This window comes from Chaetodon auriga, chromosome 13 (assembly GCF_051107435.1).
Source record: "Chaetodon auriga isolate fChaAug3 chromosome 13, fChaAug3.hap1, whole genome shotgun sequence".
In the NCBI taxonomy this organism is placed as follows: domain Eukaryota; kingdom Metazoa; phylum Chordata; class Actinopteri; order Chaetodontiformes; family Chaetodontidae; genus Chaetodon; species Chaetodon auriga.
In genome coordinates, this window is record NC_135086.1 from 19,493,304 (window position 1) to 19,515,662 (window position 22,359).

Below are 22,359 nucleotides of genomic sequence, written 5' to 3' on the forward strand. Positions count from 1 at the left end.
TGCGCACACACAGGGCTGATGGATTAAAGAAAAGGCTTACAGCACCTGCTATTCCCAGGCGGTCTCCCATCCAAGTACTAACCAGGCCCGACCCTGCTTAGCTTCCGAGATCGGACGAGATCGGGCGTTGTCAGGCTGGTATGGCCGTAAGCCACAAGCCCTGATGCACACACGCTTTTTATACATGTGCCCTCTGTATGTGCACTCCGGGGTGTGAGGGCTGTCTGGAAATGTTGAGGGCGCTTTTATTCTACACTCCTACAAATGTGATTTCCAAAGAAGACAAGTCAATCAATGGATGTACTTTTCGTTGCGCACACACAGGGCTGATGGATTAAAGAAAAGGCTTACAGCACCTGGTATTCCCAGGCGGTCTCCCATCCAAGTACTAACCAGGCCCGACCCTGCTTAGCTTCCGAGATCGGACGAGATCGGGCGTTGTCAGGCTGGTATGGCCGTAAGCCACTAGCCCTGATGCACACACGCTTTTTATACATGTGCCCTCTGTATGTGCACTCCGGGGTGTGAGGGCTGTCTGGAAATGTTGAGGGCGCTTTTATTCTACACTCCTACAAATGTGATTTCCAAAGAAGACAAGTCAATCAATGGATGTACTTTTCGTTGCGCACACACAGGGCTGATGGATTAAAGAAAAGGCTTACAGCACCTGGTATTCCCAGGCGGTCTCCCATCCAAGTACTAACCAGGCCCGACCCTGCTTAGCTTCCGAGATCGGACGAGATCGGGCGTTGTCAGGCTGGTATGGCCGTAAGCCACAAGCCCTGATGCACACACGCTTTTTATACATGTGCCCTCTGTATGTCGACTCTGGGGTGTGAGGGCTGTTTCCTTTCACTTGTCTGGAAATGTTGAGGGCGCTTTTATTCTACACTCCTACAAATGTGATTTCCAAAGAAGACAAGTCAATCAATGGATGTACTTTTCGTTGCGCACACACAGGGCTGATGGATTAAAGAAAAGGCTTACAGCACCTGCTATTCCCAGGCGGTCTCCCATCCAAGTACTAACCAGGCCCGACCCTGCTTAGCTTCCGAGATCGGACGAGATCGGGCGTTGTCAGGCTGGTATGGCCGTAAGCCACAAGCCCTGATGCACACACGCTTTTTATACATGTGCCCTCTGTATGTGCACTCCGGGGTGTGAGGGCTGTCTGGAAATGTTGAGGGCGCTTTTATTCTACACTCCTACAAATGTGATTTCCAAAGAAGACAAGTCAATCAATGGATGTACTTTTCGTTGCGCACACACAGGGCTGATGGATTAAAGAAAAGGCTTACAGCACCTGGTATTCCCAGGCGGTCTCCCATCCAAGTACTAACCAGGCCCGACCCTGCTTAGCTTCCGAGATCGGACGAGATCGGGCGTTGTCAGGCTGGTATGGCCGTAAGCCACTAGCCCTGATGCACACACGCTTTTTATACATGTGCCCTCTGTATGTGCACTCCGGGGTGTGAGGGCTGTCTGGAAATGTTGAGGGCGCTTTTATTCTACACTCCTACAAATGTGATTTCCAAAGAAGACAAGTCAATCAATGGATGTACTTTTCGTTGCGCACACACAGGGCTGATGGATTAAAGAAAAGGCTTACAGCACCTGGTATTCCCAGGCGGTCTCCCATCCAAGTACTAACCAGGCCCGACCCTGCTTAGCTTCCGAGATCGGACGAGATCGGGCGTTGTCAGGCTGGTATGGCCGTAAGCCACAAGCCCTGATGCACACACGCTTTTTATACATGTGCCCTCTGTATGTCGACTCTGGGGTGTGAGGGCTGTTTCCTTTCACTTGTCTGGAAATGTTGAGGGCGCTTTTATTCTACACTCCTACAAATGTGATTTCCAAAGAAGACAAGTCAATCAATGGATGTACTTTTCGTTGCGCACACACAGGGCTGATGGATTAAAGAAAAGGCTTACAGCACCTGGTATTCCCAGGCGGTCTCCCATCCAAGTACTAACCAGGCCCGACCCTGCTTAGCTTCCGAGATCGGACGAGATCGGGCGTTGTCAGGCTGGTATGGCCGTAAGCCACAAGCCCTGATGCACACACGCTTTTTATACATGTGCCCTCTGTATGTCGACTCTGGGGTGTGAGGGCTGTTTCCTTTCATTTGTCTGGAAATGTTGAGGGCGCTTTTATTCTACACTCCTACAAATGTGATTTCCAAAGAAGACAAGTCAATCAATGGATGTACTTTTCGTTGCGCACACACAGGGCTGATGGATTAAAGAAAAGGCTTACAGCACCTGGTATTCCCAGGCGGTCTCCCATCCAAGTACTAACCAGGCCCGACCCTGCTTAGCTTCCGAGATCAGACGAGATCGGGCGTTGTCAGGCTGGTATGGCCGTAAGCCACAAGCCCAGATGCACACACGCTTTTTATACATGTGCCCTCTGTATGTGCACTCCGGGGTGTGAGGGCTGTCTGGAAATGTTGAGGGCGCTTTTATTCTACACTCCTACAAATGTGATTTCCAAAGAAGACAAGTCAATCAATGGATGTACTTTTCGTTGTGCACACACAGGGCTGATGGATTAAAGAAAAGGCTTACAGCACCTGGTATTCCCAGGCGGTCTCCCATCCAAGTACTAACCAGGCCCGACCCTGCTTAGCTTCCGAGATCGGACGAGATCGGGCGTTGTCAGGCTGGTATGGCCGTAAGCCACAAGCCCTGATGCACACACGCTTTTTATACATGTGCCCTCTGTATGTCGACTCTGGGGTGTGAGGGCTGTTTCCTTTCACTTGTCTGGAAATGTTGAGGGCGCTTTTATTCTACACTCCTACAAATGTGATTTCCAAAGAAGACAAGTCAATCAATGGATGTACTTTTCGTTGCGCACACACAGGGCTGATGGATTAAAGAAAAGGCTTACAGCACCTGGTATTCCCAGGCGGTCTCCCATCCAAGTACTAACCAGGCCCGACCCTGCTTAGCTTCCGAGAACGGACGAGATCGGGCGTTGTCAGGCTGGTATGGCCGTAAGCCACAAGCCCTGATGCACACACGCTTTTTATACATGTGCCCTCTGTATGTGCACTCCGGGGTGTGAGGGCTGTCTGGAAATGTTGAGGGCGCTTTTATTCTACACTCCTACAAATGTGATTTCCAAAGAAGACAAGTCAATCAATGGATGTACTTTTCGTTGCGCACACACAGGGCTGATGGATTAAAGAAAAGGCTTACAGCACCTGGTATTCCCAGGCGGTCTCCCATCCAAGTACTAACCAGGCCCGACCCTGCTTAGCTTCCGAGATCGGACGAGATCGGGCGTTGTCAGGCTGGTATGGCCGTAAGCCACAAGCCCAGATGCACACACGCTTTTTATACATGTGCCCTCTGTATGTGCACTCCGGGGTGTGAGGGCTGTTTCCTTTCACTTGTCTGGAAATGTTGAGGGCACTTTTATTCTACACTCCTACAAATGTGATTTCCAAAGAAGACAAGTCAATCAATGGATGTACTTTTCGTTGCGCACACACAGGGCTGATGGATTAAAGAAAAGGCTTACAGCACCTGGTATTCCCAGGCGGTCTCCCATCCAAGTACTAACCAGGCCCGACCCTGCTTAGCTTCCGAGATCGGACGAGATCGGGCGTTGTCAGGCTGGTATGGCCGTAAGCCACAAGCCCTGATGCACACACGCTTTTTATACATGTGCCCTCTGTATGTGCACTCCGGGGTGTGAGGGCTGTCTGGAAATGTTGAGGGCGCTTTTATTCTACACTCCTACAAATGTGATTTCCAAAGAAGACAAGTCAATCAATGGATGTACTTTTCGTTGCGCACACACAGGGCTGATGGATTAAAGAAAAGGCTTACAGCACCTGGTATTCCCAGGCGGTCTCCCATCCAAGTACTAACCAGGCCCGACCCTGCTTAGCTTCCGAGATCGGACGAGATCGGGCGTTGTCAGGCTGGTATGGCCGTAAGCCACTAGCCCTGATGCACACACGCTTTTTATACATGTGCCCTCTGTATGTGCACTCCGGGGTGTGAGGGCTGTCTGGAAATGTTGAGGGCGCTTTTATTCTACACTCCTACAAATGTGATTTCCAAAGAAGACAAGTCAATCAATGGATGTACTTTTCGTTGCGCACACACAGGGCTGATGGATTAAAGAAAAGGCTTACAGCACCTGGTATTCCCAGGCGGTCTCCCATCCAAGTACTAACCAGGCCCGACCCTGCTTAGCTTCCGAGATCGGACGAGATCGGGCGTTGTCAGGCTGGTATGGCCGTAAGCCACAAGCCCTGATGCACACACGCTTTTTATACATGTGCCCTCTGTATGTGCACTCCGGGGTGTGAGGGCTGTTTCCTTTCACTTGTCTGGAAATGTTGAGGCCGCTTTTATTCTACACTCCTACAAATGTGATTTCCAAAGAAGACAAGTCAATCAATGGATGTACTTTTCGTTGCGCACACACAGGGCTGATGGATTAAAGAAAAGGCTTACAGCACCTGGTATTCCCAGGCGGTCTCCCATCCAAGTACTAACCAGGCCCGACCCTGCTTAGCTTCCGAGATCGGACGAGATCGGGCGTTGTCAGGCTGGTATGGCCGTAAGCCACAAGCCCAGATGCACACACGCTTTTTATACATGTGCCCTCTGTATGTGCACTCCGGGGTGTGAGGGCTGTTTCCTTTCACTTGTCTGGAAATGTTGAGGGCGCTTTTATTCTACACTCCTACAAATGTGATTTCCAAAGAAGACAAGTCAATCAATGGATGTACTTTTCGTTGCGCACACACAGGGCTGATGGATTAAAGAAAAGGCTTACAGCACCTGGTATTCCCAGGCGGTCTCCCATCCAAGTACTAACCAGGCCCGACCCTGCTTAGCTTCCGAGATCGGACGAGATCGGGCGTTGTCAGGCTGGTATGGCCGTAAGCCACAAGCCCTGATGCACACACGCTTTTTATACATGTGCCCTCTGTATGTGCACTCCGGGGTGCGAGGGCTGTCTGGAAATGTTGAGGGCGCTTTTATTCTACACTCCTACAAATGTGATTTCCAAAGAAGACAAGTCAATCAATGGATGTACTTTTCGTTGCGCACACACAGGGCTGATGGATTAAAGAAAAGGCTTACAGCACCTGGTATTCCCAGGCGGTCTCCCATCCAAGTACTAACCAGGCCCGACCCTGCTTAGCTTCCGAGATCGGACGAGATCGGGCGTTGTCAGGCTGGTATGGCCGTAAGCCACAAGCCCTGATGCACACACGCTTTTTATACATGTGCCCTCTGTATGTCGACTCTGGGGTGTGAGGGCTGTTTCCTTTCACTTGTCTGGAAATGTTGAGGGCGCTTTTATTCTACACTCCTACAAATGTGATTTCCAAAGAAGACAAGTCAATCAATGGATGTACTTTTCGTTGCGCACACACAGGGCTGATGGATTAAAGAAAAGGCTTACAGCACCTGGTATTCCCAGGCGGTCTCCCATCCAAGTACTAACCAGGCCCGACCCTGCTTAGCTTCCGAGATCGGACGAGATCGGGCGTTGTCAGGCTGGTATGGCCGTAAGCCACAAGCCCTGATGCACACACGCTTTTTATACATGTGCCCTCTGTATGTCGACTCTGGGGTGTGAGGGCTGTTTCCTTTCACTTGTCTGGAAATGTTGAGGGCGCTTTTATTCTACACTCCTACAAATGTGATTTCCAAAGAAGACAAGTCAATCAATGGATGTACTTTTCGTTGCGCACACACAGGGCTGATGGATTAAAGAAAAGGCTTACAGCACCTGGTATTCCCAGGCGGTCTCCCATCCAAGTACTAACCAGGCCCGACCCTGCTTAGCTTCCGAGATCGGACGAGATCGGGCGTTGTCAGGCTGGTATGGCCGTAAGCCACAAGCCCTGATGCACACACGCTTTTTATACATGTGCCCTCTGTATGTCGACTCTGGGGTGTGAGGGCTGTTTCCTTTCACTTGTCTGGAAATGTTGAGGGCGCTTTTATTCTACACTCCTACAAATGTGATTTCCAAAGAAGACAAGTCAATCAATGGATGTACTTTTCGTTGCGCACACACAGGGCTGATGGATTAAAGAAAAGGCTTACAGCACCTGGTATTCCCAGGCGGTCTCCCATCCAAGTACTAACCAGGCCCGACCCTGCTTAGCTTCCGAGATCGGACGAGATCGGGCGTTGTCAGGCTGGTATGGCCGTAAGCCACAAGCCCTGATGCACACACGCTTTTTATACATGTGCCCTCTGTATGTGCACTCCGGGGTGTGAGGGCTGTCTGGAAATGTTGAGGGCGCTTTTATTCTACACTCCTACAAATGTGATTTCCAAAGAAGACAAGTCAATCAATGGATGTACTTTTCGTTGCGCACACACAGGGCTGATGGATTAAAGAAAAGGCTTACAGCACCTGGTATTCCCAGGCGGTCTCCCATCCAAGTACTAACCAGGCCCGACCCTGCTTAGCTTCCGAGATCGGACGAGATCGGGCGTTGTCAGGCTGGTATGGCCGTAAGCCACAAGCCCAGATGCACACACGCTTTTTATACATGTGCCCTCTGTATGTGCACTCCGGGGTGTGAGGGCTGTTTCCTTTCACTTGTCTGGAAATGTTGAGGGCACTTTTATTCTACACTCCTACAAATGTGATTTCCAAAGAAGACAAGTCAATCAATGGATGTACTTTTCGTTGCGCACACACAGGGCTGATGGATTAAAGAAAAGGCTTACAGCACCTGGTATTCCCAGGCGGTCTCCCATCCAAGTACTAACCAGGCCCGACCCTGCTTAGCTTCCGAGATCGGACGAGATCGGGCATTGTCAGGCTGGTATGGCCGTAAGCCACAAGCCCTGATGCACACACGCTTTTTATACATGTGCCCTCTGTATGTGCACTCCGGGGTGTGAGGGCTGTCTGGAAATGTTGAGGGCGCTTTTATTCTACACTCCTACAAATGTGATTTCCAAAGAAGACAAGTCAATCAATGGATGTACTTTTCGTTGCGCACACACAGGGCTGATGGATTAAAGAAAAGGCTTACAGCACCTGGTATTCCCAGGCGGTCTCCCATCCAAGTACTAACCAGGCCCGACCCTGCTTAGCTTCCGAGATCGGACGAGATCGGGCGTTGTCAGGCTGGTATGGCCGTAAGCCACTAGCCCTGATGCACACACGCTTTTTATACATGTGCCCTCTGTATGTGCACTCCGGGGTGTGAGGGCTGTCTGGAAATGTTGAGGGCGCTTTTATTCTACACTCCTACAAATGTGATTTCCAAAGAAGACAAGTCAATCAATGGATGTACTTTTCGTTGCGCACACACAGGGCTGATGGATTAAAGAAAAGGCTTACAGCACCTGGTATTCCCAGGCGGTCTCCCATCCAAGTACTAACCAGGCCCGACCCTGCTTAGCTTCCGAGATCGGACGAGATCGGGCGTTGTCAGGCTGGTATGGCCGTAAGCCACAAGCCCTGATGCACACACGCTTTTTATACATGTGCCCTCTGTATGTCGACTCTGGGGTGTGAGGGCTGTTTCCTTTCACTTGTCTGGAAATGTTGAGGGCGCTTTTATTCTACACTCCTACAAATGTGATTTCCAAAGAAGACAAGTCAATCAATGGATGTACTTTTCGTTGCGCACACACAGGGCTGATGGATTAAAGAAAAGGCTTACAGCACCTGGTATTCCCAGGCGGTCTCCCATCCAAGTACTAACCAGGCCCGACCCTGCTTAGCTTCCGAGATCGGACGAGATCGGGCGTTGTCAGGCTGGTATGGCCGTAAGCCACAAGCCCTGATGCACACACGCTTTTTATACATGTGCCCTCTGTATGTCGACTCTGGGGTGTGAGGGCTGTTTCCTTTCACTTGTCTGGAAATGTTGAGGGCGCTTTTATTCTACACTCCTACAAATGTGATTTCCAAAGAAGACAAGTCAATCAATGGATGTACTTTTCGTTGCGCACACACAGGGCTGATGGATTAAAGAAAAGGCTTACAGCACCTGGTATTCCCAGGCGGTCTCCCATCCAAGTACTAACCAGGCCCGACCCTGCTTAGCTTCCGAGATCGGACGAGATCGGGCGTTGTCAGGCTGGTATGGCCGTAAGCCACAAGCCCTGATGCACACACGCTTTTTATACATGTGCCCTCTGTATGTCGACTCTGGGGTGTGAGGGCTGTTTCCTTTCACTTGTCTGGAAATGTTGAGGGCGCTTTTATTCTACACTCCTACAAATGTGATTTCCAAAGAAGACAAGTCAATCAATGGATGTACTTTTCGTTGCGCACACACAGGGCTGATGGATTAAAGAAAAGGCTTACAGCACCTGGTATTCCCAGGCGGTCTCCCATCCAAGTACTAACCAGGCCCGACCCTGCTTAGCTTCCGAGATCGGACGAGATCGGGCGTTGTCAGGCTGGTATGGCCGTAAGCCACAAGCCCTGATGCACACACGCTTTTTATACATGTGCCCTCTGTATGTGCACTCCGGGGTGTGAGGGCTGTCTGGAAATGTTGAGGGCGCTTTTATTCTACACTCCTACAAATGTGATTTCCAAAGAAGACAAGTCAATCAATGGATGTACTTTTCGTTGCGCACACACAGGGCTGATGGATTAAAGAAAAGGCTTACAGCACCTGGTATTCCCAGGCGGTCTCCCATCCAAGTACTAACCAGGCCCGACCCTGCTTAGCTTCCGAGATCGGACGAGATCGGGCGTTGTCAGGCTGGTATGGCCGTAAGCCACAAGCCCTGATGCACACACGCTTTTTATACATGTGCCCTCTGTATGTGCACTCCGGGGTGTGAGGGCTGTCTGGAAATGTTGAGGGCGCTTTTATTCTACACTCCTACAAATGTGATTTCCAAAGAAGACAAGTCAATCAATGGATGTACTTTTCGTTGCGCACACACAGGGCTGATGGATTAAAGAAAAGGCTTACAGCACCTGGTATTCCCAGGCGGTCTCCCATCCAAGTACTAACCAGGCCCGACCCTGCTTAGCTTCCGAGATCGGACGAGATCGGGCGTTGTCAGGCTGGTATGGCCGTAAGCCACTAGCCCTGATGCACACACGCTTTTTATACATGTGCCCTCTGTATGTGCACTCCGGGGTGTGAGGGCTGTCTGGAAATGTTGAGGGCGCTTTTATTCTACACTCCTACAAATGTGATTTCCAAAGAAGACAAGTCAATCAATGGATGTACTTTTCGTTGCGCACACACAGGGCTGATGGATTAAAGAAAAGGCTTACAGCACCTGGTATTCCCAGGCGGTCTCCCATCCAAGTACTAACCAGGCCCGACCCTGCTTAGCTTCCGAGATCGGACGAGATCGGGCGTTGTCAGGCTGGTATGGCCGTAAGCCACAAGCCCTGATGCACACACGCTTTTTATACATGTGCCCTCTGTATGTCGACTCTGGGGTGTGAGGGCTGTTTCCTTTCACTTGTCTGGAAATGTTGAGGGCGCTTTTATTCTACACTCCTACAAATGTGATTTCCAAAGAAGACAAGTCAATCAATGGATGTACTTTTCGTTGCGCACACACAGGGCTGATGGATTAAAGAAAAGGCTTACAGCACCTGGTATTCCCAGGCGGTCTCCCATCCAAGTACTAACCAGGCCCGACCCTGCTTAGCTTCCGAGATCGGACGAGATCGGGCGTTGTCAGGCTGGTATGGCCGTAAGCCACAAGCCCTGATGCACACACGCTTTTTATACATGTGCCCTCTGTATGTCGACTCTGGGGTGTGAGGGCTGTTTCCTTTCACTTGTCTGGAAATGTTGAGGGCGCTTTTATTCTACACTCCTACAAATGTGATTTCCAAAGAAGACAAGTCAATCAATGGATGTACTTTTCGTTGCGCACACACAGGGCTGATGGATTAAAGAAAAGGCTTACAGCACCTGGTATTCCCAGGCGGTCTCCCATCCAAGTACTAACCAGGCCCGACCCTGCTTAGCTTCCGAGATCGGACGAGATCGGGCGTTGTCAGGCTGGTATGGCCGTAAGCCGCAAGCCCTGATGCACACACGCTTTTTATACATGTGCCCTCTGTATGTGCACTCGGGGGTGTGAGGGCTGTCTGGAAATGTTGAGGGCGCTTTTATTCTACACTCCTACAAATGTGATTTCCAAAGAAGACAAGTCAATCAATGGATGTACTTTTCGTTGCGCACACACAGGGCTGATGGATTAAAGAAAAGGCTTACAGCACCTGGTATTCCCAGGCGGTCTCCCATCCAAGTACTAACCAGGCCCGACCCTGCTTAGCTTCCGAGATCGGACGAGATCGGGCGTTGTCAGGCTGGTATGGCCGTAAGCCACAAGCCCAGATGCACACACGCTTTTTATACATGTGCCCTCTGTATGTGCACTCCGGGGTGTGAGGGCTGTTTCCTTTCACTTGTCTGGAAATGTTGAGGGCACTTTTATTCTACACTCCTACAAATGTGATTTCCAAAGAAGACAAGTCAATCAATGGATGTACTTTTCGTTGCGCACACACAGGGCTGATGGATTAAAGAAAAGGCTTACAGCACCTGGTATTCCCAGGCGGTCTCCCATCCAAGTACTAACCAGGCCCGACCCTGCTTAGCTTCCGAGATCGGACGAGATCGGGCGTTGTCAGGCTGGTATGGCCGTAAGCCACAAGCCCTGATGCACACACGCTTTTTATACATGTGCCCTCTGTATGTGCACTCCGGGGTGTGAGGGCTGTCTGGAAATGTTGAGGGCGCTTTTATTCTACACTCCTACAAATGTGATTTCCAAAGAAGACAAGTCAATCAATGGATGTACTTTTCGTTGCGCACACACAGGGCTGATGGATTAAAGAAAAGGCTTACAGCACCTGGTATTCCCAGGCGGTCTCCCATCCAAGTACTAACCAGGCCCGACCCTGCTTAGCTTCCGAGATCGGACGAGATCGGGCGTTGTCAGGCTGGTATGGCCGTAAGCCACTAGCCCTGATGCACACACGCTTTTTATACATGTGCCCTCTGTATGTGCACTCCGGGGTGTGAGGGCTGTCTGGAAATGTTGAGGGCGCTTTTATTCTACACTCCTACAAATGTGATTTCCAAAGAAGACAAGTCAATCAATGGATGTACTTTTCGTTGCGCACACACAGGGCTGATGGATTAAAGAAAAGGCTTACAGCACCTGGTATTCCCAGGCGGTCTCCCATCCAAGTACTAACCAGGCCCGACCCTGCTTAGCTTCCGAGATCGGACGAGATCGGGCGTTGTCAGGCTGGTATGGCCGTAAGCCACAAGCCCTGATGCACACACGCTTTTTATACATGTGCCCTCTGTATGTCGACTCTGGGGTGTGAGGGCTGTTTCCTTTCACTTGTCTGGAAATGTTGAGGGCGCTTTTATTCTACACTCCTACAAATGTGATTTCCAAAGAAGACAAGTCAATCAATGGATGTACTTTTCGTTGCGCACACACAGGGCTGATGGATTAAAGAAAAGGCTTACAGCACCTGGTATTCCCAGGCGGTCTCCCATCCAAGTACTAACCAGGCCCGACCCTGCTTAGCTTCCGAGATCGGACGAGATCGGGCGTTGTCAGGCTGGTATGGCCGTAAGCCACAAGCCCTGATGCACACACGCTTTTTATACATGTGCCCTCTGTATGTGCACTCCGGGGTGTGAGGGCTGTCTGGAAATGTTGAGGGCGCTTTTATTCTACACTCCTACAAATGTGATTTCCAAAGAAGACAAGTCAATCAATGGATGTACTTTTCGTTGCGCACACACAGGGCTGATGGATTAAAGAAAAGGCTTACAGCACCTGGTATTCCCAGGCGGTCTCCCATCCAAGTACTAACCAGGCCCGACCCTGCTTAGCTTCCGAGATCGGACGAGATCGGGCGTTGTCAGGCTGGTATGGCCGTAAGCCACAAGCCCTGATGCACACACGCTTTTTATACATGTGCCCTCTGTATGTGCACTCCGGGGTGTGAGGGCTGTTTCCTTTCACTTGTCTGGAAATGTTGAGGCCGCTTTTATTCTACACTCCTACAAATGTGATTTCCAAAGAAGACAAGTCAATCAATGGATGTACTTTTCGTTGCGCACACACAGGGCTGATGGATTAAAGAAAAGGCTTACAGCACCTGGTATTCCCAGGCGGTCTCCCATCCAAGTACTAACCAGGCCCGACCCTGCTTAGCTTCCGAGATCGGACGTTGTCAGGCTGGTATGGCCGTAAGCCACAAGCCCTGATGCACACACGCTTTTTATACATGTGCCCTCTGTATGTGCACTCCGGGGTGTGAGGGCTGTCTGGAAATGTTGAGGGCGCTTTTATTCTACACTCCTACAAATGTGATTTCCAAAGAAGACAAGTCAATCAATGGATGTACTTTTCGTTGCGCACACACAGGGCTGATGGATTAAAGAAAAGGCTTACAGCACCTGGTATTCCCAGGCGGTCTCCCATCCAAGTACTAACCAGGCCCGACCCTGCTTAGCTTCCGAGATCGGACGAGATCGGGCGTTGTCAGGCTGGTATGGCCGTAAGCCACAAGCCCTGATGCACACACGCTTTTTATACATGTGCCCTCTGTATGTGCACTCCGGGGTGTGAGGGCTGTTTCCTTTCACTTGTCTGGAAATGTTGAGGGCACTTTTATTCTACACTCCTACAAATGTGATTTCCAAAGAAGACAAGTCAATCAATGGATGTACTTTTCGTTGCGCACACACAGGGCTGATGGATTAAAGAAAAGGCTTACAGCACCTGGTATTCCCAGGCGGTCTCCCATCCAAGTACTAACCAGGCCCGACCCTGCTTAGCTTCCGAGATCGGACGAGATCGGGCGTTGTCAGGCTGGTATGGCCGTAAGCCACAAGCCCTGATGCACACACGCTTTTTATACATGTGCCCTCTGTATGTGCACTCCGGGGTGTGAGGGCTGTTTCCTTTCACTTGTCTGGAAATGTTGAGGCCGCTTTTATTCTACACTCCTACAAATGTGATTTCCAAAGAAGACAAGACAATCAATGGATGTACTTTTCGTTGCGCACACACAGGGCTGATGGATTAAAGAAAAGGCTTACAGCACCTGGTATTCCCAGGCGGTCTCCCATCCAAGTACTAACCAGGCCCGACCCTGCTTAGCTTCCGAGATCGGACGAGATCGGGCGTTGTCAGGCTGGTATGGCCGTAAGCCACAAGCCCTGATGCACACACGCTTTTTATACATGTGCCCTCTGTATGTGCACTCCGGGGTGTGAGGGCTGTCTGGAAATGTTGAGGGCGCTTTTATTCTACACTCCTACAAATGTGATTTCCAAAGAAGACAAGTCAATCAATGGATGTACTTTTCGTTGCGCACACACAGGGCTGATGGATTAAAGAAAAGGCTTACAGCACCTGGTATTCCCAGGCGGTCTCCCATCCAAGTACTAACCAGGCCCGACCCTGCTTAGCTTCCGAGATCGGACGAGATCGGGCGTTGTCAGGCTGGTATGGCCGTAAGCCACAAGCCCTGATGCACACACGCTTTTTATACATGTGCCCTCTGTATGTCGACTCTGGGGTGTGAGGGCTGTTTCCTTTCACTTGTCTGGAAATGTTGAGGGCGCTTTTATTCTACACTCCTACAAATGTGATTTCCAAAGAAGACAAGTCAATCAATGGATGTACTTTTCGTTGCGCACACACAGGGCTGATGGATTAAAGAAAAGGCTTACAGCACCTGGTATTCCCAGGCGGTCTCCCATCCAAGTACTAACCAGGCCCGACCCTGCTTAGCTTCCGAGATCGGACGAGATCGGGCGTTGTCAGGCTGGTATGGCCGTAAGCCACAAGCCCTGATGCACACACGCTTTTTATACATGTGCCCTCTGTATGTCGACTCTGGGGTGTGAGGGCTGTTTCCTTTCACTTGTCTGGAAATGTTGAGGGCGCTTTTATTCTACACTCCTACAAATGTGATTTCCAAAGAAGACAAGTCAATCAATGGATGTACTTTTCGTTGCGCACACACAGGGCTGATGGATTAAAGAAAAGGCTTACAGCACCTGGTATTCCCAGGCGGTCTCCCATCCAAGTACTAACCAGGCCCGACCCTGCTTAGCTTCCGAGATCGGACGAGATCGGGCGTTGTCAGGCTGGTATGGCCGTAAGCCACAAGCCCTGATGCACACACGCTTTTTATACATGTGCCCTCTGTATGTGCACTCCGGGGTGTGAGGGCTGTCTGGAAATGTTGAGGGCGCTTTTATTCTACACTCCTACAAATGTGATTTCCAAAGAAGACAAGTCAATCAATGGATGTACTTTTCGTTGCGCACACACAGGGCTGATGGATTAAAGAAAAGGCTTACAGCACCTGGTATTCCCAGGCGGTCTCCCATCCAAGTACTAACCAGGCCCGACCCTGCTTAGCTTCCGAGATCGGACGAGATCGGGCGTTGTCAGGCTGGTATGGCCGTAAGCCACAAGCCCTGATGCACACACGCTTTTTATACATGTGCCCTCTGTATGTGCACTCCGGGGTGTGAGGGCTGTCTGGAAATGTTGAGGGCGCTTTTATTCTACACTCCTACAAATGTGATTTCCAAAGAAGACAAGTCAATCAATGGATGTACTTTTCGTTGCGCACACACAGGGCTGATGGATTAAAGAAAAGGCTTACAGCACCTGGTATTCCCAGGCGGTCTCCCATCCAAGTACTAACCAGGCCCGACCCTGCTTAGCTTCCGAGATCGGACGAGATCGGGCGTTGTCAGGCTGGTATGGCCGTAAGCCACTAGCCCTGATGCACACACGCTTTTTATACATGTGCCCTCTGTATGTGCACTCCGGGGTGTGAGGGCTGTCTGGAAATGTTGAGGGCGCTTTTATTCTACACTCCTACAAATGTGATTTCCAAAGAAGACAAGTCAATCAATGGATGTACTTTTCGTTGCGCACACACAGGGCTGATGGATTAAAGAAAAGGCTTACAGCACCTGGTATTCCCAGGCGGTCTCCCATCCAAGTACTAACCAGGCCCGACCCTGCTTAGCTTCCGAGATCGGACGAGATCGGGCGTTGTCAGGCTGGTATGGCCGTAAGCCACAAGCCCTGATGCACACACGCTTTTTATACATGTGCCCTCTGTATGTCGACTCTGGGGTGTGAGGGCTGTTTCCTTTCACTTGTCTGGAAATGTTGAGGGCGCTTTTATTCTACACTCCTACAAATGTGATTTCCAAAGAAGACAAGTCAATCAATGGATGTACTTTTCGTTGCGCACACACAGGGCTGATGGATTAAAGAAAAGGCTTACAGCACCTGGTATTCCCAGGCGGTCTCCCATCCAAGTACTAACCAGGCCCGACCCTGCTTAGCTTCCGAGATCGGACGAGATCGGGCGTTGTCAGGCTGGTATGGCCGTAAGCCACAAGCCCTGATGCACACACGCTTTTTATACATGTGCCCTCTGTATGTCGACTCTGGGGTGTGAGGGCTGTTTCCTTTCACTTGTCTGGAAATGTTGAGGGCGCTTTTATTCTACACTCCTACAAATGTGATTTCCAAAGAAGACAAGTCAATCAATGGATGTACTTTTCGTTGCGCACACACAGGGCTGATGGATTAAAGAAAAGGCTTACAGCACCTGGTATTCCCAGGCGGTCTCCCATCCAAGTACTAACCAGGCCCGACCCTGCTTAGCTTCCGAGATCGGACGAGATCGGGCGTTGTCAGGCTGGTATGGCCGTAAGCCGCAAGCCCTGATGCACACACGCTTTTTATACATGTGCCCTCTGTATGTGCACTCGGGGGTGTGAGGGCTGTCTGGAAATGTTGAGGGCGCTTTTATTCTACACTCCTACAAATGTGATTTCCAAAGAAGACAAGTCAATCAATGGATGTACTTTTCGTTGCGCACACACAGGGCTGATGGATTAAAGAAAAGGCTTACAGCACCTGGTATTCCCAGGCGGTCTCCCATCCAAGTACTAACCAGGCCCGACCCTGCTTAGCTTCCGAGATCGGACGAGATCGGGCGTTGTCAGGCTGGTATGGCCGTAAGCCACAAGCCCAGATGCACACACGCTTTTTATACATGTGCCCTCTGTATGTGCACTCCGGGGTGTGAGGGCTGTTTCCTTTCACTTGTCTGGAAATGTTGAGGGCACTTTTATTCTACACTCCTACAAATGTGATTTCCAAAGAAGACAAGTCAATCAATGGATGTACTTTTCGTTGCGCACACACAGGGCTGATGGATTAAAGAAAAGGCTTACAGCACCTGGTATTCCCAGGCGGTCTCCCATCCAAGTACTAACCAGGCCCGACCCTGCTTAGCTTCCGAGATCGGACGAGATCGGGCGTTGTCAGGCTGGTATGGCCGTAAGCCACAAGCCCTGATGCACACACGCTTTTTATACATGTGCCCTCTGTATGTGCACTCCGGGGTGTGAGGGCTGTCTGGAAATGTTGAGGGCGCTTTTATTCTACACTCCTACAAATGTGATTTCCAAAGAAGACAAGTCAATCAATGGATGTACTTTTCGTTGCGCACACACAGGGCTGATGGATTAAAGAAAAGGCTTACAGCACCTGGTATTCCCAGGCGGTCTCCCATCCAAGTACTAACCAGGCCCGACCCTGCTTAGCTTCCGAGATCGGACGAGATCGGGCGTTGTCAGGCTGGTATGGCCGTAAGCCACTAGCCCTGATGCACACACGCTTTTTATACATGTGCCCTCTGTATGTGCACTCCGGGGTGTGAGGGCTGTCTGGAAATGTTGAGGGCGCTTTTATTCTACACTCCTACAAATGTGATTTCCAAAGAAGACAAGTCAATCAATGGATGTACTTTTCGTTGCGCACACACAGGGCTGATGGATTAAAGAAAAGGCTTACAGCACCTGGTATTCCCAGGCGGTCTCCCATCCAAGTACTAACCAGGCCCGACCCTGCTTAGCTTCCGAGATCGGACGAGATCGGGCGTTGTCAGGCTGGTATGGCCGTAAGCCACAAGCCCTGATGCACACACGCTTTTTATACATGTGCCCTCTGTATGTCGACTCTGGGGTGTGAGGGCTGTTTCCTTTCACTTGTCTGGAAATGTTGAGGGCGCTTTTATTCTACACTCCTACAAATGTGATTTCCAAAGAAGACAAGTCAATCAATGGATGTACTTTTCGTTGCGCACACACAGGGCTGATGGATTAAAGAAAAGGCTTACAGCACCTGGTATTCCCAGGCGGTCTCCCATCCAAGTACTAACCAGGCCCGACCCTGCTTAGCTTCCGAGATCGGACGAGATCGGGCGTTGTCAGGCTGGTATGGCCGTAAGCCACAAGCCCTGATGCACACACGCTTTTTATACATGTGCCCTCTGTATGTGCACTCCGGGGTGTGAGGGCTGTCTGGAAATGTTGAGGGCGCTTTTATTCTACACTCCTACAAATGTGATTTCCAAAGAAGACAAGTCAATCAATGGATGTACTTTTCGTTGCGCACACACAGGGCTGATGGATTAAAGAAAAGGCTTACAGCACCTGGTATTCCCAGGCGGTCTCCCATCCAAGTACTAACCAGGCCCGACCCTGCTTAGCTTCCGAGATCGGACGAGATCGGGCGTTGTCAGGCTGGTATGGCCGTAAGCCACAAGCCCTGATGCACACACGCTTTTTATACATGTGCCCTCTGTATGTGCACTCCGGGGTGTGAGGGCTGTTTCCTTTCACTTGTCTGGAAATGTTGAGGCCGCTTTTATTCTACACTCCTACAAATGTGATTTCCAAAGAAGACAAGTCAATCAATGGATGTACTTTTCGTTGCGCACACACAGGGCTGATGGATTAAAGAAAAGGCTTACAGCACCTGGTATTCCCAGGCGGTCTCCCATCCAAGTACTAACCAGGCCCGACCCTGCTTAGCTTCCGAGATCGGACGAGATCGGGCGTTGTCAGGCTGGTATGGCCGTAAGCCACAAGCCCTGATGCACACACGCTTTTTATACATGTGCCCTCTGTATGTGCACTCCGGGGTGTGAGGGCTGTTTCCTTTCACTTGTCTGGAAATGTTGAGGCCGCTTTTATTCTACACTCCTACAAATGTGATTTCCAAAGAAGACAAGACAATCAATGGATGTACTTTTCGTTGCGCACACACAGGGCTGATGGATTAAAGAAAAGGCTTACAGCACCTGGTATTCCCAGGCGGTCTCCCATCCAAGTACTAACCAGGCCCGACCCTGCTTAGCTTCCGAGATCGGACGAGATCGGGCGTTGTCAGGCTGGTATGGCCGTAAGCCACAAGCCCTGATGCACACACGCTTTTTATACATGTGCCCTCTGTATGTGCACTCCGGGGTGTGAGGGCTGTCTGGAAATGTTGAGGGCGCTTTTATTCTACACTCCTACAAATGTGATTTCCAAAGAAGACAAGTCAATCAATGGATGTACTTTTCGTTGCGCACACACAGGGCTGATGGATTAAAGAAAAGGCTTACAGCACCTGGTATTCCCAGGCGGTCTCCCATCCAAGTACTAACCAGGCCCGACCCTGCTTAGCTTCCGAGATCGGACGAGATCGGGCGTTGTCAGGCTGGTATGGCCGTAAGCCACAAGCCCTGATGCACACACGCTTTTTATACATGTGCCCTCTGTATGTGCACTCCGGGGTGTGAGGGCTGTTTCCTTTCACTTGTCTGGAAATGTTGAGGGCACTTTTATTCTACACTCCTACAAATGTGATTTCCAAAGAAGACAAGTCAATCAATGGATGTACTTTTCGTTGCGCACACACAGGGCTGATGGATTAAAGAAAAGGCTTACAGCACCTGGTATTCCCAGGCGGTCTCCCATCCAAGTACTAACCAGGCCCGACCCTGCTTAGCTTCCGAGATCGGACGAGATCGGGCGTTGTCAGGCTGGTATGGCCGTAAGCCACAAGCCCTGATGCACACACGCTTTTTATACATGTGCCCTCTGTATGTGCACTCCGGGGTGTGAGGGCTGTTTCCTTTCACTTGTCTGGAAATGTTGAGGCCGCTTTTATTCTACACTCCTACAAATGTGATTTCCAAAGAAGACAAGACAATCAATGGATGTACTTTTCGTTGCGCACACACAGGGCTGATGGATTAAAGAAAAGGCTTACAGCACCTGGTATTCCCAGGCGGTCTCCCATCCAAGTACTAACCAGGCCCGACCCTGCTTAGCTTCCGAGATCGGACGAGATCGGGCGTTGTCAGGCTGGTATGGCCGTAAGCCACAAGCCCTGATGCACACACGCTTTTTATACATGTGCCCTCTGTATGTGCACTCCGGGGTGTGAGGGCTGTCTGGAAATGTTGAGGGCGCTTTTATTCTACACTCCTACAAATGTGATTTCCAAAGAAGACAAGTCAATCAATGGATGTACTTTTCGTTGCGCACACACAGGGCTGATGGATTAAAGAAAAGGCTTACAGCACCTGGTATTCCCAGGCGGTCTCCCATCCAAGTACTAACCAGGCCCGACCCTGCTTAGCTTCCGAGATCGGACGAGATCGGGCGTTGTCAGGCTGGTATGGCCGTAAGCCACAAGCCCTGATGCACACACGCTTTTTATACATGTGCCCTCTGTATGTCGACTCTGGGGTGTGAGGGCTGTTTCCTTTCACTTGTCTGGAAATGTTGAGGGCGCTTTTATTCTACACTCCTACAAATGTGATTTCCAAAGAAGACAAGTCAATCAATGGATGTACTTTTCGTTGCGCACACACAGGGCTGATGGATTAAAGAAAAGGCTTACAGCACCTGGTATTCCCAGGCGGTCTCCCATCCAAGTACTAACCAGGCCCGACCCTGCTTAGCTTCCGAGATCGGACGAGATCGGGCGTTGTCAGGCTGGTATGGCCGTAAGCCACAAGCCCTGATGCACACACGCTTTTTATACATGTGCCCTCTGTATGTCGACTCTGGGGTGTGAGGGCTGTTTCCTTTCATTTGTCTGGAAATGTTGAGGGCGCTTTTATTCTACACTCCTACAAATGTGATTTCCAAAGAAGACAAGTCAATCAATGGATGTACTTTTCGTTGCGCACACACAGGGCTGATGGATTAAAGAAAAGGCTTACAGCACCTGGTATTCGCAGGCGGTCTCCCATCCAAGTACTAACCAGGCCCGACCCTGCTTAGCTTCCGAGATCGGACGAGATCGGGCGTTGTCAGGCTGGTATGGCCGTAAGCCACAAGCCCTGATGCACACACGCTTTTTATACATGTGCCCTCTGTATGTCGACTCTGGGGTGTGAGGGCTGTTTCCTTTCATTTGTCTGGAAATGTTGAGGGCGCTTTTATTCTACACTCCTACAAATGTGATTTCCAAAGAAGACAAGTCAATCAATGGATGTACTTTTCGTTGCGCACACACAGGGCTGATGGATTAAAGAAAAGGCTTACAGCACCTGGTATTCCCAGGCGGTCTCCCATCCAAGTACTAACCAGGCCCGACCCTGCTTAGCTTCCGAGATCAGAAGATATCGGCCGTTGTCAGGCTGGTATGGCCGTAAGCCGCAAGCACTGATGCACACAAGCGTTTTTACGTGTTTTGTACATGTGCCCTCGAGCCAACAGCTTTTTTTCATTCAAATATATCTATATCAATATCAGGCTCATTTTTTGATTTGGTTTCATTTCCATGATTCAGTTTTGCGCTGCAAATTAGAGCCCACGGGTGACTGAAATCGATGAAGAGGGTGAACTGCAAGTAAAATTTACCGTCAAAATAAAAATGATGTGTGTGAACTTTACTGTCAGGCGAACGAGGCAACTTGTGAATGAATTGTTTGCCTTTCACTTCAGGTGAAGCTAAAGTTCGTCAGTGTCATGATCAGTGATATTATTTAAGTTGATTGGCATCAGTTAATACTGGGGAAACTGTTAGCCTTATAAGTCACCAGCAAAGGTCCCCATCACCCAATATGACAGTTATAGCATTAACATGGGTTTACAAACAAATACTACTACTAATACTAATACTTAAAACATTAACATGGTTTTACATACTAATACTACTGTTATTAGTACTACTACTACTACTCCCCCAATAGGTAAAGGAAATGTTAAAATCATTCCTTAGCTTGTTAATGTGTTGCAGTACTTTGGCTTTGACTGTGTCCCTGTTGTTATGGTAAGCAGTGTGACTCACTTTAGACTTCAGACTGTTTCTTTATTTGGGAAATTATTCTGTTGCAGTAGCAATTTAAACATACAGACAAACACAAAATATATACAATTGTTTAAAAATGTAATAAAATATATAAAAAAAAAAAACACTGATGTGTTTTCAACAGTTATGGACAACAATGGAGCTCTACGGAACAGAAACAAGATGTAGTGAACGGAGGCTTTGGACGCACAGACGATACTTATTAGTTTACTCCTTTATTAGAAATATTATTAATTATTGACATTAAGAAAAATATACAACTCATTTAGAATTCGATGCCAGAAACGCGTTTCAAAAAAGTCTAAGTTGTCTCTCCTTGTGCTATTTTCAGTTAAATATGGGGTTTCAGTCTTTTACAAATCATCACATTCTGTTTCTATTTACATTTTTCACAGTGTCCCAACTTTTTTGGAAACAGGATTGCATAGTCATCTTTAATACATTTAAGTAGAACTTAATGACATTCACTCGGAAGTACACTTTTTGAAAGTAATAAACATGTAACATGTAGCTTTCTTGTTTTGCCAGTAAAGTCATTACAATAAGTCAAAAAACTTTGCTTCGAGTTAAGACGTTGGACTCAGGAATCAAGGCCATCTATGCAACGATCACAGATTCACCATGGGATTTCTGTGTGTGTGACTCCCCGACAACCAACCGGCCCCTTGGTCTTCATCAGACAGAAACCTGAGTCCTCTCTGACACAGCTGTCCCACACACACAGACGTGCTGTCAGTTACCTGTTCTTCCATATGGACTCACCTGTACCAAAGGGTCTGAAGAGTGGATCCTATCCATTCCTTGGGATTGTCACAGGCTGAGCCAAAGTCAATGACTTTAACCCTCAGTGGCTGACGTACATGATCCACCATCATGATGTTTTGAGGCTTCAGATCTGAGTGAGTAATCCCTGCACTCTTCAAAAGCTTCAGAGCTGTCACCGGCTGAAATAACAGATTACCGTAAAAAAACAGCTGTACTACAGAGTTCATGTCATCAACAAAACTATGACACACAGGCAAATGGAATGGAACTCTGGCTACATTCTATACACATGCACAGTATGTTTGTGAGGTACATCAAGCTAAAGCTAACAGATACCTCGACAGATACTTTATTTATCCCACAGGGCAAATTTGTGTGACACAGCAGCTGCACCTCAACAAAGTAACAGTACAAA

At 49.3% G+C, this 22,359-nt stretch overlaps 64 non-coding genes and 1 pseudogene across 64 annotated transcripts; all 65 read right to left on the reverse strand.

Moving 5' to 3' along the window:
• Positions 1–33: 33 nt before the first annotated feature.
• LOC143331084 (5S ribosomal RNA) lies at positions 34–152 on the reverse strand. Its single transcript, XR_013078053.1, has one exon. It is a non-coding gene; the product is annotated as a 5S ribosomal RNA (ribosomal RNA).
• A 192-nt stretch (positions 153–344) lies between these two features.
• Positions 345–463, reverse strand: LOC143331009 (5S ribosomal RNA). The gene has a single exon (XR_013077981.1). It is a non-coding gene; the product is annotated as a 5S ribosomal RNA (ribosomal RNA).
• A 192-nt stretch (positions 464–655) lies between these two features.
• LOC143331011 (5S ribosomal RNA) lies at positions 656–774 on the reverse strand. The gene has a single exon (XR_013077983.1). It is a non-coding gene; the product is annotated as a 5S ribosomal RNA (ribosomal RNA).
• A 206-nt stretch (positions 775–980) lies between these two features.
• On the reverse strand, positions 981–1,099 carry LOC143331085 (5S ribosomal RNA). Its single transcript, XR_013078054.1, has one exon. It is a non-coding gene; the product is annotated as a 5S ribosomal RNA (ribosomal RNA).
• A 192-nt stretch (positions 1,100–1,291) lies between these two features.
• Positions 1,292–1,410, reverse strand: LOC143331012 (5S ribosomal RNA). Its single transcript, XR_013077984.1, has one exon. It is a non-coding gene; the product is annotated as a 5S ribosomal RNA (ribosomal RNA).
• A 192-nt stretch (positions 1,411–1,602) lies between these two features.
• On the reverse strand, positions 1,603–1,721 carry LOC143331013 (5S ribosomal RNA). The gene has a single exon (XR_013077985.1). It is a non-coding gene; the product is annotated as a 5S ribosomal RNA (ribosomal RNA).
• Positions 1,722–1,927: 206 nt separating this feature from the next.
• LOC143331014 (5S ribosomal RNA) lies at positions 1,928–2,046 on the reverse strand. Its single transcript, XR_013077986.1, has one exon. It is a non-coding gene; the product is annotated as a 5S ribosomal RNA (ribosomal RNA).
• Positions 2,047–2,252: 206 nt separating this feature from the next.
• On the reverse strand, positions 2,253–2,371 carry LOC143331078 (5S ribosomal RNA). Its single transcript, XR_013078047.1, has one exon. It is a non-coding gene; the product is annotated as a 5S ribosomal RNA (ribosomal RNA).
• A 192-nt stretch (positions 2,372–2,563) lies between these two features.
• On the reverse strand, positions 2,564–2,682 carry LOC143331015 (5S ribosomal RNA). The gene has a single exon (XR_013077987.1). It is a non-coding gene; the product is annotated as a 5S ribosomal RNA (ribosomal RNA).
• A 206-nt stretch (positions 2,683–2,888) lies between these two features.
• Positions 2,889–3,007, reverse strand: LOC143331086 (5S ribosomal RNA). Its single transcript, XR_013078055.1, has one exon. It is a non-coding gene; the product is annotated as a 5S ribosomal RNA (ribosomal RNA).
• A 192-nt stretch (positions 3,008–3,199) lies between these two features.
• LOC143331016 (5S ribosomal RNA) lies at positions 3,200–3,318 on the reverse strand. Its single transcript, XR_013077988.1, has one exon. It is a non-coding gene; the product is annotated as a 5S ribosomal RNA (ribosomal RNA).
• Positions 3,319–3,524: 206 nt separating this feature from the next.
• Positions 3,525–3,643, reverse strand: LOC143331017 (5S ribosomal RNA). Its single transcript, XR_013077989.1, has one exon. It is a non-coding gene; the product is annotated as a 5S ribosomal RNA (ribosomal RNA).
• Positions 3,644–3,835: 192 nt separating this feature from the next.
• LOC143331018 (5S ribosomal RNA) lies at positions 3,836–3,954 on the reverse strand. Its single transcript, XR_013077990.1, has one exon. It is a non-coding gene; the product is annotated as a 5S ribosomal RNA (ribosomal RNA).
• Positions 3,955–4,146: 192 nt separating this feature from the next.
• On the reverse strand, positions 4,147–4,265 carry LOC143331019 (5S ribosomal RNA). Its single transcript, XR_013077991.1, has one exon. It is a non-coding gene; the product is annotated as a 5S ribosomal RNA (ribosomal RNA).
• Positions 4,266–4,471: 206 nt separating this feature from the next.
• LOC143331020 (5S ribosomal RNA) lies at positions 4,472–4,590 on the reverse strand. Its single transcript, XR_013077992.1, has one exon. It is a non-coding gene; the product is annotated as a 5S ribosomal RNA (ribosomal RNA).
• A 206-nt stretch (positions 4,591–4,796) lies between these two features.
• Positions 4,797–4,915, reverse strand: LOC143331022 (5S ribosomal RNA). The gene has a single exon (XR_013077994.1). It is a non-coding gene; the product is annotated as a 5S ribosomal RNA (ribosomal RNA).
• Positions 4,916–5,107: 192 nt separating this feature from the next.
• On the reverse strand, positions 5,108–5,226 carry LOC143331023 (5S ribosomal RNA). Its single transcript, XR_013077995.1, has one exon. It is a non-coding gene; the product is annotated as a 5S ribosomal RNA (ribosomal RNA).
• Positions 5,227–5,432: 206 nt separating this feature from the next.
• On the reverse strand, positions 5,433–5,551 carry LOC143331024 (5S ribosomal RNA). Its single transcript, XR_013077996.1, has one exon. It is a non-coding gene; the product is annotated as a 5S ribosomal RNA (ribosomal RNA).
• Positions 5,552–5,757: 206 nt separating this feature from the next.
• LOC143331025 (5S ribosomal RNA) lies at positions 5,758–5,876 on the reverse strand. The gene has a single exon (XR_013077997.1). It is a non-coding gene; the product is annotated as a 5S ribosomal RNA (ribosomal RNA).
• A 206-nt stretch (positions 5,877–6,082) lies between these two features.
• Positions 6,083–6,201, reverse strand: LOC143331026 (5S ribosomal RNA). Its single transcript, XR_013077998.1, has one exon. It is a non-coding gene; the product is annotated as a 5S ribosomal RNA (ribosomal RNA).
• Positions 6,202–6,393: 192 nt separating this feature from the next.
• On the reverse strand, positions 6,394–6,512 carry LOC143331027 (5S ribosomal RNA). The gene has a single exon (XR_013077999.1). It is a non-coding gene; the product is annotated as a 5S ribosomal RNA (ribosomal RNA).
• Positions 6,513–6,718: 206 nt separating this feature from the next.
• Positions 6,719–6,837, reverse strand: LOC143331080 (5S ribosomal RNA). The gene has a single exon (XR_013078049.1). It is a non-coding gene; the product is annotated as a 5S ribosomal RNA (ribosomal RNA).
• Positions 6,838–7,029: 192 nt separating this feature from the next.
• On the reverse strand, positions 7,030–7,148 carry LOC143331028 (5S ribosomal RNA). The gene has a single exon (XR_013078000.1). It is a non-coding gene; the product is annotated as a 5S ribosomal RNA (ribosomal RNA).
• A 192-nt stretch (positions 7,149–7,340) lies between these two features.
• Positions 7,341–7,459, reverse strand: LOC143331029 (5S ribosomal RNA). Its single transcript, XR_013078001.1, has one exon. It is a non-coding gene; the product is annotated as a 5S ribosomal RNA (ribosomal RNA).
• Positions 7,460–7,665: 206 nt separating this feature from the next.
• LOC143331030 (5S ribosomal RNA) lies at positions 7,666–7,784 on the reverse strand. Its single transcript, XR_013078002.1, has one exon. It is a non-coding gene; the product is annotated as a 5S ribosomal RNA (ribosomal RNA).
• A 206-nt stretch (positions 7,785–7,990) lies between these two features.
• Positions 7,991–8,109, reverse strand: LOC143331031 (5S ribosomal RNA). Its single transcript, XR_013078003.1, has one exon. It is a non-coding gene; the product is annotated as a 5S ribosomal RNA (ribosomal RNA).
• A 206-nt stretch (positions 8,110–8,315) lies between these two features.
• Positions 8,316–8,434, reverse strand: LOC143331033 (5S ribosomal RNA). Its single transcript, XR_013078005.1, has one exon. It is a non-coding gene; the product is annotated as a 5S ribosomal RNA (ribosomal RNA).
• Positions 8,435–8,626: 192 nt separating this feature from the next.
• Positions 8,627–8,745, reverse strand: LOC143331034 (5S ribosomal RNA). Its single transcript, XR_013078006.1, has one exon. It is a non-coding gene; the product is annotated as a 5S ribosomal RNA (ribosomal RNA).
• Positions 8,746–8,937: 192 nt separating this feature from the next.
• LOC143331035 (5S ribosomal RNA) lies at positions 8,938–9,056 on the reverse strand. Its single transcript, XR_013078007.1, has one exon. It is a non-coding gene; the product is annotated as a 5S ribosomal RNA (ribosomal RNA).
• A 192-nt stretch (positions 9,057–9,248) lies between these two features.
• On the reverse strand, positions 9,249–9,367 carry LOC143331036 (5S ribosomal RNA). Its single transcript, XR_013078008.1, has one exon. It is a non-coding gene; the product is annotated as a 5S ribosomal RNA (ribosomal RNA).
• Positions 9,368–9,573: 206 nt separating this feature from the next.
• On the reverse strand, positions 9,574–9,692 carry LOC143331037 (5S ribosomal RNA). Its single transcript, XR_013078009.1, has one exon. It is a non-coding gene; the product is annotated as a 5S ribosomal RNA (ribosomal RNA).
• Positions 9,693–9,898: 206 nt separating this feature from the next.
• On the reverse strand, positions 9,899–10,017 carry LOC143331038 (5S ribosomal RNA). The gene has a single exon (XR_013078010.1). It is a non-coding gene; the product is annotated as a 5S ribosomal RNA (ribosomal RNA).
• A 192-nt stretch (positions 10,018–10,209) lies between these two features.
• Positions 10,210–10,328, reverse strand: LOC143331040 (5S ribosomal RNA). Its single transcript, XR_013078011.1, has one exon. It is a non-coding gene; the product is annotated as a 5S ribosomal RNA (ribosomal RNA).
• A 206-nt stretch (positions 10,329–10,534) lies between these two features.
• On the reverse strand, positions 10,535–10,653 carry LOC143331041 (5S ribosomal RNA). The gene has a single exon (XR_013078012.1). It is a non-coding gene; the product is annotated as a 5S ribosomal RNA (ribosomal RNA).
• Positions 10,654–10,845: 192 nt separating this feature from the next.
• On the reverse strand, positions 10,846–10,964 carry LOC143331042 (5S ribosomal RNA). The gene has a single exon (XR_013078013.1). It is a non-coding gene; the product is annotated as a 5S ribosomal RNA (ribosomal RNA).
• A 192-nt stretch (positions 10,965–11,156) lies between these two features.
• Positions 11,157–11,275, reverse strand: LOC143331043 (5S ribosomal RNA). Its single transcript, XR_013078014.1, has one exon. It is a non-coding gene; the product is annotated as a 5S ribosomal RNA (ribosomal RNA).
• Positions 11,276–11,481: 206 nt separating this feature from the next.
• Positions 11,482–11,600, reverse strand: LOC143331045 (5S ribosomal RNA). The gene has a single exon (XR_013078016.1). It is a non-coding gene; the product is annotated as a 5S ribosomal RNA (ribosomal RNA).
• Positions 11,601–11,792: 192 nt separating this feature from the next.
• LOC143331046 (5S ribosomal RNA) lies at positions 11,793–11,911 on the reverse strand. Its single transcript, XR_013078017.1, has one exon. It is a non-coding gene; the product is annotated as a 5S ribosomal RNA (ribosomal RNA).
• A 206-nt stretch (positions 11,912–12,117) lies between these two features.
• Positions 12,118–12,226, reverse strand: LOC143331119 (5S ribosomal RNA; annotated as a pseudogene).
• Positions 12,227–12,418: 192 nt separating this feature from the next.
• LOC143331047 (5S ribosomal RNA) lies at positions 12,419–12,537 on the reverse strand. The gene has a single exon (XR_013078018.1). It is a non-coding gene; the product is annotated as a 5S ribosomal RNA (ribosomal RNA).
• A 206-nt stretch (positions 12,538–12,743) lies between these two features.
• On the reverse strand, positions 12,744–12,862 carry LOC143331048 (5S ribosomal RNA). Its single transcript, XR_013078019.1, has one exon. It is a non-coding gene; the product is annotated as a 5S ribosomal RNA (ribosomal RNA).
• A 206-nt stretch (positions 12,863–13,068) lies between these two features.
• LOC143331049 (5S ribosomal RNA) lies at positions 13,069–13,187 on the reverse strand. The gene has a single exon (XR_013078020.1). It is a non-coding gene; the product is annotated as a 5S ribosomal RNA (ribosomal RNA).
• A 192-nt stretch (positions 13,188–13,379) lies between these two features.
• LOC143331050 (5S ribosomal RNA) lies at positions 13,380–13,498 on the reverse strand. Its single transcript, XR_013078021.1, has one exon. It is a non-coding gene; the product is annotated as a 5S ribosomal RNA (ribosomal RNA).
• A 206-nt stretch (positions 13,499–13,704) lies between these two features.
• On the reverse strand, positions 13,705–13,823 carry LOC143331051 (5S ribosomal RNA). The gene has a single exon (XR_013078022.1). It is a non-coding gene; the product is annotated as a 5S ribosomal RNA (ribosomal RNA).
• A 206-nt stretch (positions 13,824–14,029) lies between these two features.
• Positions 14,030–14,148, reverse strand: LOC143331052 (5S ribosomal RNA). The gene has a single exon (XR_013078023.1). It is a non-coding gene; the product is annotated as a 5S ribosomal RNA (ribosomal RNA).
• Positions 14,149–14,340: 192 nt separating this feature from the next.
• LOC143331053 (5S ribosomal RNA) lies at positions 14,341–14,459 on the reverse strand. The gene has a single exon (XR_013078024.1). It is a non-coding gene; the product is annotated as a 5S ribosomal RNA (ribosomal RNA).
• Positions 14,460–14,651: 192 nt separating this feature from the next.
• Positions 14,652–14,770, reverse strand: LOC143331054 (5S ribosomal RNA). Its single transcript, XR_013078025.1, has one exon. It is a non-coding gene; the product is annotated as a 5S ribosomal RNA (ribosomal RNA).
• A 192-nt stretch (positions 14,771–14,962) lies between these two features.
• Positions 14,963–15,081, reverse strand: LOC143331057 (5S ribosomal RNA). The gene has a single exon (XR_013078027.1). It is a non-coding gene; the product is annotated as a 5S ribosomal RNA (ribosomal RNA).
• Positions 15,082–15,287: 206 nt separating this feature from the next.
• LOC143331058 (5S ribosomal RNA) lies at positions 15,288–15,406 on the reverse strand. The gene has a single exon (XR_013078028.1). It is a non-coding gene; the product is annotated as a 5S ribosomal RNA (ribosomal RNA).
• Positions 15,407–15,612: 206 nt separating this feature from the next.
• On the reverse strand, positions 15,613–15,731 carry LOC143331059 (5S ribosomal RNA). Its single transcript, XR_013078029.1, has one exon. It is a non-coding gene; the product is annotated as a 5S ribosomal RNA (ribosomal RNA).
• A 192-nt stretch (positions 15,732–15,923) lies between these two features.
• LOC143331060 (5S ribosomal RNA) lies at positions 15,924–16,042 on the reverse strand. Its single transcript, XR_013078030.1, has one exon. It is a non-coding gene; the product is annotated as a 5S ribosomal RNA (ribosomal RNA).
• A 206-nt stretch (positions 16,043–16,248) lies between these two features.
• On the reverse strand, positions 16,249–16,367 carry LOC143331061 (5S ribosomal RNA). The gene has a single exon (XR_013078031.1). It is a non-coding gene; the product is annotated as a 5S ribosomal RNA (ribosomal RNA).
• Positions 16,368–16,559: 192 nt separating this feature from the next.
• LOC143331062 (5S ribosomal RNA) lies at positions 16,560–16,678 on the reverse strand. The gene has a single exon (XR_013078032.1). It is a non-coding gene; the product is annotated as a 5S ribosomal RNA (ribosomal RNA).
• A 192-nt stretch (positions 16,679–16,870) lies between these two features.
• LOC143331063 (5S ribosomal RNA) lies at positions 16,871–16,989 on the reverse strand. The gene has a single exon (XR_013078033.1). It is a non-coding gene; the product is annotated as a 5S ribosomal RNA (ribosomal RNA).
• Positions 16,990–17,195: 206 nt separating this feature from the next.
• Positions 17,196–17,314, reverse strand: LOC143331064 (5S ribosomal RNA). Its single transcript, XR_013078034.1, has one exon. It is a non-coding gene; the product is annotated as a 5S ribosomal RNA (ribosomal RNA).
• Positions 17,315–17,506: 192 nt separating this feature from the next.
• Positions 17,507–17,625, reverse strand: LOC143331065 (5S ribosomal RNA). The gene has a single exon (XR_013078035.1). It is a non-coding gene; the product is annotated as a 5S ribosomal RNA (ribosomal RNA).
• A 206-nt stretch (positions 17,626–17,831) lies between these two features.
• Positions 17,832–17,950, reverse strand: LOC143331066 (5S ribosomal RNA). The gene has a single exon (XR_013078036.1). It is a non-coding gene; the product is annotated as a 5S ribosomal RNA (ribosomal RNA).
• A 206-nt stretch (positions 17,951–18,156) lies between these two features.
• Positions 18,157–18,275, reverse strand: LOC143331068 (5S ribosomal RNA). The gene has a single exon (XR_013078038.1). It is a non-coding gene; the product is annotated as a 5S ribosomal RNA (ribosomal RNA).
• Positions 18,276–18,467: 192 nt separating this feature from the next.
• LOC143331069 (5S ribosomal RNA) lies at positions 18,468–18,586 on the reverse strand. Its single transcript, XR_013078039.1, has one exon. It is a non-coding gene; the product is annotated as a 5S ribosomal RNA (ribosomal RNA).
• A 206-nt stretch (positions 18,587–18,792) lies between these two features.
• On the reverse strand, positions 18,793–18,911 carry LOC143331070 (5S ribosomal RNA). Its single transcript, XR_013078040.1, has one exon. It is a non-coding gene; the product is annotated as a 5S ribosomal RNA (ribosomal RNA).
• A 206-nt stretch (positions 18,912–19,117) lies between these two features.
• LOC143331072 (5S ribosomal RNA) lies at positions 19,118–19,236 on the reverse strand. Its single transcript, XR_013078041.1, has one exon. It is a non-coding gene; the product is annotated as a 5S ribosomal RNA (ribosomal RNA).
• A 192-nt stretch (positions 19,237–19,428) lies between these two features.
• On the reverse strand, positions 19,429–19,547 carry LOC143331073 (5S ribosomal RNA). The gene has a single exon (XR_013078042.1). It is a non-coding gene; the product is annotated as a 5S ribosomal RNA (ribosomal RNA).
• Positions 19,548–19,753: 206 nt separating this feature from the next.
• Positions 19,754–19,872, reverse strand: LOC143331074 (5S ribosomal RNA). The gene has a single exon (XR_013078043.1). It is a non-coding gene; the product is annotated as a 5S ribosomal RNA (ribosomal RNA).
• A 206-nt stretch (positions 19,873–20,078) lies between these two features.
• LOC143331081 (5S ribosomal RNA) lies at positions 20,079–20,197 on the reverse strand. Its single transcript, XR_013078050.1, has one exon. It is a non-coding gene; the product is annotated as a 5S ribosomal RNA (ribosomal RNA).
• A 206-nt stretch (positions 20,198–20,403) lies between these two features.
• On the reverse strand, positions 20,404–20,522 carry LOC143331108 (5S ribosomal RNA). Its single transcript, XR_013078076.1, has one exon. It is a non-coding gene; the product is annotated as a 5S ribosomal RNA (ribosomal RNA).
• Between the last annotated feature and the right edge of the window lie 1,837 nt (positions 20,523–22,359).